The sequence below is a fragment of the Mycetomoellerius zeteki genome, unplaced genomic scaffold (genome assembly GCF_001594055.1).
Source record: "Mycetomoellerius zeteki isolate Tzet28-1 unplaced genomic scaffold, Tzet1.0 scaffold457, whole genome shotgun sequence".
In the NCBI taxonomy this organism is placed as follows: domain Eukaryota; kingdom Metazoa; phylum Arthropoda; class Insecta; order Hymenoptera; family Formicidae; genus Mycetomoellerius; species Mycetomoellerius zeteki.
In genome coordinates this window covers 252,202-267,477 of record NW_017257454.1, presented here as the reverse complement: position 1 = coordinate 267,477, position 15,276 = coordinate 252,202, and the positions used below count along the sequence as shown (strand labels likewise).

Sequence of the window (15,276 nt, the reverse complement as noted above, 5' to 3'; positions counted from 1 at the left end):
TGTAATTCGAAATGTCATTCTCACTTCAAAACTTTTGCCTCGAATTTAGTGGTACTACGCGATATAGGATTAAGAGTACAGCAATTTTCATACGCTACGTTAGATTCTCATTCGTGAGACGAGAAGAATCGACAAATTTCAGGTCTTCTGTTTCCGTCTTTCTCGACATTGTAAAACTAGTGGCGCGCGACTCGTTCGCGGAGAACGAGGATGAAGGAAAAATATGCAAAGCAATTTCCATCCATCAAGCGTACCTATCGCCGATCTTCTGGCGAGCGAGCACGCCCTCGTATTCCCTCGACGTGTTCTCGGATTCTGCCCTAAATAAATCTCCTTTATCTCCGAGAAAGAGTATGAAGCCGCACTTGTTTTCTGCGGCACTCCGCAAAAACACGCGTCTGTATTTTCATGTTTAAATTACTTAATGCAAAACTTTATGGAATCCGATATTGATTAAAAAAGATTTGGATAAGTTGTGTAAATCATAAACCAATCAAATTATCAATAAGAATCGCAACAGTTACCAGTGCTGAAATTAGTGCTATAAACTCTAGATCTCTAAAACTTATAGAGTGAATTATCATTTTGAAAATTGAAATTAAGACTGATTCAATTTTCACCCTTTAGAGTGAGATTTCTTTTAAAAAATTTAGAGAGAACGTATTGTACAATATTTATAAAAAATGGATAATACAATTCAACATGTGGATGTTTCATGTGTGAGAGAGAGAATAATAAATTAAATATATGCGGATATACAAAAGTGAGGAAAAATATGTATCTTTATTTGTCCGAGTATATTTCTAGTTTTAAATTCCATGATTCTGAAAAATTATTACACAGGAGTCTGCTTTCGGAATTGAAACAAATGTTTCATAGCTGTTTATTGCAACATAGGTCTTCTTGTTTGATGTTGGTAAGCAAGTCGTAATGTTATGTGAATTCAGGCTTGTTTGAATTTCAAGGATGACATATGTATATAACAACGCTGAATTAATGCGAATGCGAGTGCGCTCGTACAAATGCTAGCGTCGAAAATGGATATTACCTATCCAGGAGCTTATTTAGGATGCATAACGAACTGGCGCGATCAGAACACGATTACATTATTGCGCTACTGTGATTAAAATCATTCATTTGTTTGGCGACCCTCATAAAATTATTTGCCCGTAATTTTCCTGGAATACCGTTGTCCTCTCTGGAAAACTTGGACATTAATTAAAATTTATTTTTAATCATGATACAAGACTGCCGTATAATGTCGCTTGGATAATGTATTTTCTATTTTTGTTATAATTAATTTATGTGTAGTTCCTTAAGCAGGGTTTTTGCATGTATATATATATATATATGTGCACGCGTGTGTGTGTGTGTGTGTGTGTGTATAAAGTGCGGGAACAATTGTACATTATTTATATGGTGAGAAAAGGGTGAAATTCAGTGTGCAAATGCGTACAATGGAAACGAGGTTCCCGATTGTCTTTCTCGAGGAGGATGGAGATATATCAGTCTAACAAAACCACTTAAAGTTTTCTCATTTTAACGGAATTAACGCATCACGACAAAGTAGTCGCTTAACGTTAACTATTTTGTCTGTTATTCCGCTTATAAAACTTTCTTCTATTTTAATTTTGTTTGATCAATCATCTCGAGAGCTGATGTTTAACATATTTTTTTTTAAATGACGTTTTATTATTTTAAAACGTTTTTGCTTATAAAACTTTCTTTGGTTCTAGTTTTTTTCATCAATCGCCTCAAGAACTAAAATAATGTTGTTATATTATATATTTAAAAAAAATATATTTTTTATTTTAAAATATTTTATTATAAAACTTTCTTTGGTTTTAGTTTTTTGATCAATCATGTCAAGAACTAAAATGATGTTTTATGTATTTTTAAAAAAGAATAATTATATTTATATATATATATAACTTTATAAAACGTTTTTCACTTATCAAACTTTCTATGGTTTTAGTTTTTTTTTATCAATCACCTCGAGAACTTAATGATGGTTTTACATTAAAAAAAAATATTATGTTACATTTCATTTTCAAACGATTGACTTTAAAATTACTGCGAGAAGTAATTGTACTTTAATAAGATTACATTCGTCAATATGTTTCGTTTTTATGTCGAATTTTTCACGAGTACCCGACTTCATAAAATTTGTTAAGAATTCATGTCGCGGTGCGTGATAACAAATTCTCCAGTATGTCGCAATAGTTTGACGAGCGGAATAAATTTCATTGGAACGACGGTCACCCTCGCGTATCTGGAATTGACGAATATTCATAAATTCATACGTTTGCAATGCATGCGCGGCGTGCATCTCATGTGTGCAACGACATTGACGAAGATGAATATAGATACTCTTATGGCTGGAATGGATGGCGAGGACATGCCAGTCGATTAAAAATTCCGCTGTAACGTTCAATGCAAATTCAAATGTAACTCGCATTGAACTACTTACAGATCGACTAGAATACCTAATAATTTTAATTCCTCTATTAGTAAGTTGCGCGTATTTGATATTTTAAAAATTTATACTTCTATAATAATATATATTCGTTATGAATAAAATCAACTAAATATATAGTCTCTGTCCATTAAGAGAAAATATACGTTTTATTATAATTGTTATTATAATATAGGAATAATTAAGATGAAAGTATCATTTTCGATATTCGCTGAATGCATTTGTTTCGAGATAATTTACGTAATTAAACAACTGTTTTTGATAGCGCTGTATTATTTGGAACGTACAGTTATAAACTTAACAACAACTAACAATATTAGTTCAAATGGAAACAAAATGATAATATTAGCTTATTAATAATTAATTGCATAGCTAGTTGAATTCCTGAAATTATCAACTGAAATAATTTATACCTTATTTTTCCTCCAATTCTCTTTTTATTTTTAAGAATGTTCGATGTGGCAAGCAAGAGGATTCGCTATTGACCAATTTCGAATATTTTGCTAGCTAGTTTCAAATAGTTTCATTCTAGAGAGGTAAGTGGGGTTAACGGGCGAGAAAATGTGCAGGTGAAAGAGAAGGTAAAGGAGAGGTCGGCTTGTGAACTAAACAAAATGGTGAAACGAGCCGAGACACTCTTGGGAGCTTGCGTAATTAGTAAGAATACTCCTGCACCCGTTGCTACAGCTTGAAACGGAATTCTCATTTCACGATTCTAATTTCCTCTTTATTCTGCTTGAACTCGGGATCGGTTTACGTGTCGGAAAAATTGAGGAGAAAGAATTCAGAAAAGCGGAATTTATACCTGATATTTTTGTCGTTTAGCACTTGTTAGAAAAGTCACAAACAGCTTTAAGAGTCTGTTTAATTTTCCTTCGCGCAATTATGCCTACAATAAAATCTTCCTTCCTTTTCAGTTCAGCCGATAAGTCCGATCAGTTCCACAGCAACATAGAGCAATCTACTCTACATTCGAAGCAAACAGAAAAAAAAGTAATACGGTAATGTTCTGCTAACGAGCAAGCGGAAAAGCTCTTCGGTGTTATTTGCAATCAATTTTAATGATGGTGTCGGAGAACGAAACGCGTAAAGTGCGAAATATAATTAGGCGATCTCGTTCGCGCGTGACGATCGTCGTGCGTCGAATCTTTTCACGATCCAAATTTCTTCCTTCGTAACTTGCCCTTCACCTTGTTCTTTCCTTCATGACGACGAATTTAAAAGTCTCTTCGGTGCGAAAGGCAGTCCCGTGTTTGCTAGGGGGATTTTCTATGAGTCCGAGCACACTGAGCAGAAGAGGATGAATTGGACGAGAGATGGAAAGAAGATGAGGGTGAACGCCTATAAACTAGCAGACGTAGACTTTCTCGCTACTTCTCGTTTTCGTGATCTTTAACCTTCGAGTACGAAGGTAACTGGGCTATTCCATCACGATGTGCTATAGGTAAATGTGTATGTGCTAGGTAAATGTCACATGCTACCAAACTAACATAAAGTAAATTCGAAAAGGGAAGAAAAGTAACGTGAGATATACTTCATATTTCCGGACGTGACGTTTTCCCAAGGTTTTATTTATTACGCAGTAATAAACTTTGAGGCATGGAGGATTAAAATTATACGAGATTGAGTATCGATAAACATTGCATATTAAAATGGTGGGAGTTCTTTGACAAAAATTTATAGCCGCTTCACATTTGCTTCTATAAGGGGATTCCATTAATTTATTAAATAATTATTACTGCTGCGAAATTAAAAATAATTATTTGGAAGTTTAATAAATTTAAAATATAAAATATAAAATAATTTTTAAATACGATATATTTTTATACGATATATTTTTATACATGTTTTTTATAATCTCATTACGAGAAATATAAATAATGAAGGATGTCATCTCGCAAATTAATTAAAAAATTTAATTTAAAATATATTAATATTTTCAATTAAATTTTTTAATCAATTTCAATTTCAGGCGAGTTTAAAAGAAAAGAATTTATTGTTATTCTCTTAATTTCTTTTTGGAGAATTGGAAAGAAGTAAGAAAACAATTTTCGCAATTACAAATGTGCATATGTAATCCAAGAGAATTGTCATGTATAGGTACAAAGTAAAATGTATGCCGTTAAGATGTTTTTTCCCATCACATCAAAGCATTTATTTGCAAAATGAGTTATATAAGTAAATGTTTTTTATATTGTTTTGCAGCAGATTGTTATCTATCTCGAAACGCGCATCAGTCAAGAGTCTCTTTGCAAGAAATCCCTTTTCCAATACTCTCCTATTTCTTTTCTTTAATACTATCCAGAAGAGCGATAATTAAGAAAATACTTTCTTATTGGTACGTAACTCCTTATCTCGAGAAATTGTTCTACGGATTCAAAGAGGTTGCTTTATTTCCTATTTCTACGGAATTCTTTAATTCTTTCTTGTAATACCACGTTACTCATCTATTTCCTATATTTTATTACAGATATATTGAATTTCTTTCACAATGCTTTTTATGCACGGAATAAGAGATTATATATGGTAAAGAAATATATCTGTTGTAAAACACAATATATCTGTCATTGTAAAGTATTCGAATCTGATGGCATATGATGGTATATGTACATTTAATGAACCTTCATTATTTTTATTTACCAATTTATTAGATAAACTATTTTTTAAATAATTTTTTTAATATCTTTAGAAAAGGCATTATTTTTCATTTTTATTCTAAGATAATGTAACTTTTTTTAGAGCGGAAAAGTGAAAATTTTTACTATTGTATTTATTGGAGCAATTTTTCACTTTTCATATTTTCGCCCTAGGCAAAATGTTACATGATCGGTATCCTAGTGATCAAATGGCTTGATATGGCGTTGTATATACCGAAAGATTTTAGTAGCATCAGAAAACAAACAACTATCCAATCCAATCACTAACCAACAACTATCCAATCCTGGTTTTAGATTTTGTGATACGGTTTCTCTAAATTAATGTACACGTTTCGGAAAAAATTAAATTCGACAAAAGCGAACACGTACATTGAAAAAAAAAATTTGTTCAACTAACCGAACACATTTAGTTGTTTGCAGATTTGGTTAATTCAACAAATTTTATTTAATTGAATTTAACCTTAGTCTGCTTAACAAGCTGTTCAATTCGATTAAATAAAATTTGTTGAATTAACCAAATCTGCAAACAACTAAATGTGTTTAGTTAGTTGAACAAATTTTTTACTCAGTGTACAATTGGTATTACAGAAATAGAGAATTTTTTAAATTTAATTTGTTAAACTCCTTAATGCGCTATCGTACTCTGCACAATTTACACACTAATCATAAGAACAGAGCCGCTGCACTGTTTGCGGCAACTCTGTTCTTATGATTAATTTTAGCGATTTCGTGGAAAAAAAGAAGAAAAAAGAGAAAGAGTTTATTTGAACTAATATAATTTCAAATATATTATTTAAATTATCTTAACTAAATATATATATTAATTTGAAATATATTTGATCTTAATCATTCATGTTTTTGAACTTTCTAAATTATTAGTATAACTGAAATGCGTTTTCTTTCAGATTTTCACTATTTTGCAACATTTCACTACAAGATTGTTATTAAAATCGGGATTTTTTGGTGGATTTTCAGAGGTAGCAACTTAACCAAGATAAATTTATTTGAGAAAACAAGATTTATGTATTTCAGTCAGGCATGAAAGCGTGAAAATTAAAATAATGTTGCGGATTTTATTCGTATTGTACTGTCGGAAAGCCGCAAATCAAACAACTACACTTCGGTTTGTTGAAGGGTGAAACTCCTTTCATTTCCATGTCACTCAACCGCAAGACGGAGACGTTTCTCGGAGAGCAGAGGTAAAGTTTGCTCCTCAGCTTGATTTTGTGGAGGCGCGCACAGAGTTTGTTATAAAAATCGAATTAGTTGTTAAGCTCTGTCTACACATCGCCGAAAGTTGATCTTTCATAATTGACGAGTTCTTCAATGACAAATTTTCGTCTTCTTTGCTTGATTTTGTATTCTAATTACCAAAGATGTTTGTATATACACACTTCGCAAGAATTAAAATCTATTATTAGAAGTATTTTGCGTTTCTCAAAATAACTTCTCGGTATTTTCTCGATGAATCGTCTAGTTTCGCGTAGCTGTAACGTGCTTCGGCGACAGTTTGTAACAGGTCACAGAGGATCGTAGCAGGCTTTCTTTGGCCCATCCATTCTTTCTGTTGGCCAGTTTCCAACAAAATTCATTTTTACCGCATCGTAGACGTGAGTACGTGTCGAGTTAGCGCATTGGTGATGTCTGAGGACAGTCGCAAACTCATAACTGAGCTAAGTTTGTGGTGCGAAGTCTCGCCACTGGCGTGACTCGATTTCTCTCACGTCCTCGAAAATTGTTCTTCGGAAAATTTGTACCCTTTGGCCATCAGTGGACGCTGACTGAGCAAACAAGACACGAGAATAACGTGTAATGTTAAATGACAGAGGACAACAAATAAATCAAAGAAGCCTGGTGAACAAAACGAAATCATAGTCTTATTTCTTTAGAAATTTACGGCTCAGTAAATAGTGTACGAAAATGAAATCATAAATATTTCCGTACTTATTAAATAATAAGCAATCTCGCTTTTCAACTTTTGATCTCACATCACGTTAATTTTATTATGCTAAAACATAATTAAACACATTATAACGTAATTACAATATAATTAAGCTAAATCATGTAAATGTAAAACAGAACCATTTTTCTAACTTGGAACATCAAAGAAATAATAATAGCTTCATACAATACATTCATCTGATAATAACTTAAGCGGAGAGATAGAGAGATTGCATAATTAATTAAATTATTTTCCATGTATTAATATGAAAATCCTAAATATCTTTAATAAATTAGTATTGTCGGATTGATTTCTGGAAAATAATTTAATGATATGCTTTATCTGCCATCAAGCTGTTATTAATTCATTATTATCAAATATAGTACATCAAATTTATATATATTATAATATTTTGTGTCGAATTATGGTAAAAGATAAGTGCTTATTTATTTTATTTTTAAAATAATGCGTGTATAAAATTTGTCTTTTATTTATATACATAGTAAACTAAAATTTACTGTAAATTGTATATAGCAAATAATTCATATACATAACATAATATAAAGATTTATTTATTTGAATCTTAGTAAATACTAAAAAAGTAACAATAAAAATAATTAAATTAAAAAAAAATAGTAGTTTTATCTTTATAAATTGTTACAAGGCCAAAATATTAGATGATTCAAGTTCATTTTTTTTTCTTTTCATACTTCTACAATCTCCATTTCCACTTTCTCGTAATTATCGATTTCCTACATTGGTTGGTCAAATTCTAGACTGTAACTTAAGTCAAGTTGAGGTTTCACGGACAAATTGTTTGCCACAACTCCAGAGTATCCCAATGTCTTGTATTTCACAGTAAGGGTGATGAGGTGGCGGTTCTGCTTGTGTGTAAGTTGAATTTCGGATGTTAAATCAACTTTGCGTAATATAACATTCTGTTCCTGATTATTTGGATACTTGAAATAATTGCAAACATATAATAACATATATACCTATTTAAAAGAAGTACATATGTTAATTACATTTTGTAATTATCAATATTTTGAAAATTAATACAATTTTGTATTTTTCGTCTAATAACAACTATCAGCGTTAAAGAGCTGACAAGTTTAGTATAATATCAAGTTACTTATAAATTAAATATATAACCGGATATATTGTTATTATTAACTATAGTTATTATTAACTATAGTACTACATTATTATGTATAACACTGTTAATTTATTATTTGGCATTCGAATTCGCTACAAATGGTTTTATGTTTTACCATTTCTGTGCTTTTGTAGATACGGACGCGTTCATTTATTCTTCCTTTTTGAATAAACACTTATTTCGTATTCGTTGCACGTGAGGCGCGTCACATTCTCTTCTCTAGAAGAAACTTGGTTTGGAAGATCTTCCGTTTACAACTTTCCAACTGTCGCGCGAAGCAACAACAAAGGGGAAAAAGATATTCTTTTCGACCGTATGGAAGTTGCCCTTTTATTCTTCTCGTCGTTCGTCCGCTTAGAATGTATCGAATATCGCAGCAAATATCAAGAATTCACATACATTAAAATTGAAAATTCAAATGGAAATATTTATGTATTCACGTTTCCAATTTTCATTTAGTGAGAATGGATGCAGAGAATATCAAAAAAATTAAAGGAAACAAACTTACAAATATTAAAAATTTTTGCTATATATATCACTGTAATTTTTACAAATTAAATAAAAAGTTTGTGAGTTTTAATTGATAGTGTCGATCGTAATATGTAAACGTAATATGTGTAGAGTTTAACGTTATAATTTTAAATTAATTCAAGGAAAATAATATTCTGTGTAATATATAAATATTCAGAACGTGAAAATTGAAAGTAAATGACTTTTTGTTGCCCTTTTATTTTCGTTGTTCGTTTCGTCGTTCGCTCGCTTAGAATATATCGAGTGTCATAGCAAACATTAAAGATTTATATACATTAAAATTAAAAATTCGAACGAAAATATTTATATATTCACTGATATAATTTCCAATTTTTATTTAGTGAGTGAACGCAAAATATCAGAAAAATTAAAAAAGCAAATATTAAAAATTTTTTGCTATATACATTACTACAACTCTTATACAAATTAAATGTACAATTTATGGATTTCAATATATAGTGTCTAAAATAATATGTGTAAAAATAATATGTGTAGTGTTTAATGTAATAATTTTTTAAATTAATTTCAAATGAAAAATAATAATATTATGTGTAATATACAATATACAGGGTAGGGCATTTTAATCGCCCCAGGCAAATATCTCAGAAACTAAAAGAGATACAAGAAAAAATTTTATATGAAAGTTGTAGGTTTTCTTAGGGGAAAGAAGGTGGAAATAACGGATTTTGGATAGGGGGACTACCAAGGTCAGGTCAGGGTCAACATGAATTTTTTAAATGGAACCCCCAATTTTTTATTGCATATTCTTGTAGTATACCTCGAGAGCTTTCCAAAACGCTATAATAAAATATTTTTTCATGAAGCACTTTTGGAGTTATAAGATTTGCATGTTACAGTACCGCTGGCATTAGCATTACCCAAGGTATCCGACCGACGGATTCTAAAACCTTTTGAATGTTGTTCAGGATCACTTTCCCTTTACCCTAAACCTATAACTTTCATATAAAACTTTTTCTTGTATCTCTTTTAGTTTCTGAGATATTCGGCTGGGGCGATTAAAATATCCCACCCTGTATATAAATATTCAGAAAATTGGAAATAAATAATTTTTTCAAACTTACACAATATTTATTTCATATAAATAAACAATAAGAGAAAGAACGTATTTTAATAAAAACAGAAAACACAATATAAAAAATAAAATTAGAATATCAAAATTACCTTCGTTTTGATGATCAATGTACACCGGAAAAAGTCTCGCAGTCGCGTATCGGCGGATGGAAAGTGGATCGGAAGCGGAAATTTATCGTATACGCGATGCACACGCATATAAACTTTGTGCATATCCGCGACTTTTTGCGCGTGACGTTCTGCGAGGTCGCGTGACAAAATTGGACGGCGATGAATTCCCCGGTGGTACGTCTCCTGATATTCCGGCATGGCTGCTTCTACACGAACGGAGTGCGGAACAAGCTGAGCAATTGGCATGCCATTCGTACCTCTCTGATATCGGCGAAGATGTCGGCGAAACATCTTCTGGGATCTGAGATCTGCCGGCGATAAGTAAACGCCACTGGCAAGCGATTTGAATCACACGTTGCACTTCGCTGCTTAATTTAGCGAACAACAAATATATATATATATATATACACAAGTTTGTGTGTATTTCTTTAGTATTTAGATAAATGGCATTGTTTCTATAATTCTAAATATTCAAAATAAAATTGAACAAAAATAAATTATTATTTTTGTTAAAGATTTGCATTTTTTCTCTCTAATTATTTTTAGAGAGAGATAAAATAAAATATTTTAATTTTTACTCTGAGAGAAAAATTTTTATACTATAAATATTTTCTACTATAATTGCATAATAAAATATTATTATTAGAAGCTTCATTTTTATGGTTATTACTGCTATTAATAATAATAATTGTATTTATTGTTCTGTACATCAAAAAGATTATATGGCTATCCCTAAAAACGACTATAATATTAAGTATACATTTCTTTTGGTAGAATTATAAATATAATTATTATTACTATAATATTATAAAAATAATATATAAAAATGAATCAATCAAATAAAGAAAGGAAGAATACAGTCGAGGCTACATCTTGGTGCTTAATAATATTTTTATATGTAATTTCTATATATGTATTATATATCTTTCAGTTATGTATTATAAATTGCGCGTCGCTTACTGTCGGATTTGAAATGCAATCATAAACTGAAACTGAAATAAAAATGGAGCTTCTAATCATAATTATTTTACCAGACATTTATAATCACAAATACCAAACATTTTTCTCTCGGTGTACAATTTTCATGATAATTATTTTGATGTCTCTATTTTCCTAGATTTTTATAGCAATATACATTAAATTAAACATATTTTTTATCGTATGTATATTTTATAATTTAAAAATTTCAAATTGAGATAATTCCATAATATTTTTTTGAATTTGTAACCCGAGGGGAACTTTAAACAAAAAAGTCATCCGAAAATATTTGCCATTTCTCTTTCGATTGCTTCGCTGAAATGAACAGACAAAAACACGAGTAGTTAAATTACTCCAAACCCTTGTACGTACGAGTCTATACAAAGCGATCGGTTTGAAAAAACATCGAATATTACTTGTTCGCAAAATTGGCCTTAAGTGGATTTACAATATCACGTTTCGATGAATATTATTTCGTGAGCCATAAGTTAGTGAACATCAAACGTCTATTGACGTATCACTATATTAATCAGGTATTTCATGACGAACGCTGCGGATTAAATCGCCTGTGCGGAATTGAATATGGAAAACATCCAGCGTTTTAACTGTCCGGACTATTAATTGCATACGATATCAGTCTGGTTTGTCTGTAAATTATCTTTCGGATGGACATTAAAAGCGGCCTTGGTGCGGACGGCAGTGCGAAAACGAATCGTGATTGTGTACAGAGAGGTCGATGTATCTTCTCGCCGTAATCCATCAATCCGCTAGCCGAAGACAATGGATAGAAACGCCTCGCACATTAGCTAGTTTGCCTGGCATTCCCCTCTTTTCTCGTACATTAAAAGCGTCAGAGTTAGGAGGATTCCGAACTGATTTCATCTTCATCCGATCACTAATGACGCGCGGCAACCATCATGCACATACACGGAAACAATAATTTTGCCAAAGAACCTAAAAATTTGTCTAGATACAGATTTGAAACTAATTTTGTTGGACAGTATTATAATTAAAAATATTTTATTAGATTACTTATTAGTCATAAAAAGGGCTTATATGTATGAAAGTATTATATCTAGACCAATAATTTGATTAGAACTTTATAGATTTTTTTCACATGATTATTTTTAATATTCTTAATAATTACACAGAACAAGAGATTTTCTTTGCCGCAGCTAATCTTAGTTTGTTATAATATATTTGCTGCCGTAACTATAAATTTATAAACTACAGCGAAATGGTTTGCTGTTGCTGCTATAATATAGATATAACAGCTAAGACATTAGCTACGATATTTTAGCTGTTCACATTTTACATCTGCCATTTAGTTACCAGACGCAGTTTTTAGTTACGACAGCTATTTTTTTTCCGTGTATGTTTAATTGAAGTCAATTTGGAGCTCAAAAATGACCTTATTGACTTTCCTTCTTCAGCTATAGATACAGTAGAATAGAAGCTTGCTGCAACATTGCAATGTTGCTACAATATTGTATAGAATGATCTAAACTGTATGGGCAATTTTAATTGTTGGATCATCAAAATAATTACGTATAAAAATCTCAAGCATGATGAGCAATACTGCAAAAAATTATGACATTATAGCAACCAATTTGAGCGTCCTACATAATTATTTTGATGGTCTAACAAAATTATTTTCAGATCTATATAAAGCTAAATTTTTAGATTCTTCAATGAAACTTCCTTTCGATGTACAGTCGAAGTCGTACCTCTTCTCTTCCTCGCATGAGGAGTTCCAGGACATATCCGTGAGTGTTCTCCGTCAGTTAGAACCTCGGACAACAGTTTACGAATAAGATCTTTCGACGTATATGGGAGAACCTGTCCTTCGACAGTCGCGCATCTCCAAGATTGTTCGTAGTCGCATATATTATGTATGCAACATTGCAATTTGCATTGCCCCCGTATCGTCGAGCATGACCGAGCATCGGTTCACCGGGAGCGCTCCTGCGTGCGAGGGCGAAGGGATGATAGGAGGACTCTGCGAGTGCGACACACCGGCGGCGGTTATGCGGTGACATCGACGTTACATTTTGTGTAAGCATTTGCATGCTTAACTCGCTATCTCCCCGTCTCTTATAACTCCGGGTGCCTTCCCCCCTGCAATCTACTCTATCACTATTCCTCTCTAACTCCACTCGACCTCTGTTCCTATCGTGCACCGCTTTCTGATTCGGCGCCGCCTCACTCTTTAACAAGCCATTTTCTCAAATATGCTTTACCGGAGTTTCCGACCACCTCGAGCTACTAGTTAAAACTTTATCCCGCGGAGAGATATTCTTTCCCCGCTATCCCCTTACCTTTTGCGATGGTGGAAGACCTTAAGCTATCGCGCTCGCGAATAAATTTACCTCCTCGCAGACACAGACGGCGAACGAATCGTGAGGCACGGCCGATTGCATGTACGTGATGTATACTTCCGTTGTGATCGTTATACTTCCGGGCATATCGCGCTGATGTCTGACGGGAATGGTTCCTACAAGCCCTTCAAAGTTTGCCTTAAAGTACCTTATTCTGTAGCGCGCGTGCCCCGACTGTGTTTCCAGTAGATTACGCTCGTTGCAGCTCGCGTGGATGCGTAATCGTTCGCTGCGTTACTTACGGCCGAACGAATCGGCGCATCGGAGAACAAGTGTAATTTCTGTGCAAGTACTCAGGCGAGTGCTACCACTTCGAAATTATGCTGAGCGCATCTTCGAAAATAAATTGCAATGAAAGCTATATTAGCCCGGAACTTGGTCCAAGCAAAATTTGGTTATAAGCGGATGCGATCATCTAAGAACACAATTATAGATTTAAAGGAAGTATATAGTATATATATATATATATATAAAAATTACTTCTTATTTTGTATTTTTGAATTAATATACTTATTTTTTTCTCATTTATAAATTTGATAACTCTCTCTCTGCAAGACATGGTCTCGTGAAATTTTAGAGGCAGTTTCTAAAAATAAAGCATGGAGAAATGATGGTATTGGTATCTCTCAGATATGAGAAAAACTCTCTGATAATATGTAGGTAACATTAAATTGCACACGAATCTTAATCAAAATGCGTTTCCATGAAGTCGCGCGTAATATTGAACGAAAGGCACTTCAATGAGGTGAAACAAAACGTATACGTTCATTCCCTATTATAGAATATAACAGACAAATTATCGCGTGAAGTAACGAGCGAATTTCAAAGAAGCCATAAGAGAGAACGTGAAATGAAGATGGCACTTTTGTGGCATTCCTCTTGTGCTCAATTATTCAAACGAAATAGAGCAGTTCGTAAAATCAGGTCGCGAATTAAGAGCAATGAGATGGCAACGCCAAGATCTGTCGTAATTCTTTATGATACTATAATATTTCGACTAAAGATGATATACGGTCGAGGAACAATATAAATATATTTGTGCGTAAATTAGTATTTAACGAGAAATAACTAATAATTTTCAAAATTTTGAACATCGAGTATATTTATCTCTTGTGATTATTAAATTATTCCAATTATTAGATTCGACGTATTGACGATATTGGGAATATTTCAATAATGCGAATATTAATTGACATTTGATATTAAGTTACTTTTCATTATTAGATACAAATGATTATATAATATATGTAACATGTATGCATATATATTCTCGAATTTTATTTTCAATAAAGCTTACAATGATACATCGATATGATAATATAATTACCATTTAGAAATAATTCAATTAGATTTACAATTTAAGCCTCATATTTCTTATATATAAACTTTCAGTAACAAAATAAATATAATAAATATTTTAATTAATAAATAATAATTAATTAATAAATAATTATTTATTAAAATGTTCGTAATATTTATTTCGTTATTGATTGATAAGAAACCATTACAAAATAAACGTCATAAGTACTACGTAATTTTTTCTTACATAAAAAATGATTAATGTAGCAGGTAATGCAATAGCATCATTCTTGAAGGTGCCATTCTCGACGGCAAGTCGAGATAACAAGAGAGGAGGGAGAGAAACAGAATCAGTTTAATCTATCTCGTTGCATAATTACAAAATAATTAGCATAAATTTTAAAGTTAACAACAGAACTGAATCTGTGATAGTTTAATAAATGATACGCATTGGCAAATCTGTCATTTAGTTTTAAGAAAAGTTTAAGCTTTATGAAATTGATTAGCTTATCGAAAAATCCTCCACTGATTGCGATAATTTAAATATAGAGAACAACTATTTTTTAAGTTTTTTCATTTTAGAATTTTTTTTATATAAGGGGTAACACCTATGTAAAATTTAAAAAAAATAAATTTTTTTTTCGTTTTAAAATACA

At 31.8% G+C, this 15,276-nt stretch overlaps 1 protein-coding gene across 2 annotated transcripts in view; it reads left to right on the top strand.

Annotated features, from left to right (window-relative positions):
- Positions 1-15,276, top strand: part of LOC108726941 (neural cell adhesion molecule 1) — a 173,081-nt gene that overhangs the window by 4,199 nt on the left and 153,606 nt on the right. The window contains exon 1 of one of the 2 annotated variants that reach the window (XM_018454783.1): positions 12,980-12,998. The exons of the other annotated variant lie outside the window; for it this stretch is intronic. The gene's annotated coding sequence lies outside the window, so the exon portion shown is untranslated. Of the gene's footprint in view, positions 1-12,979; positions 12,999-15,276 lie in introns of those variants that run through there. 2 annotated transcript variants of the gene reach the window in all.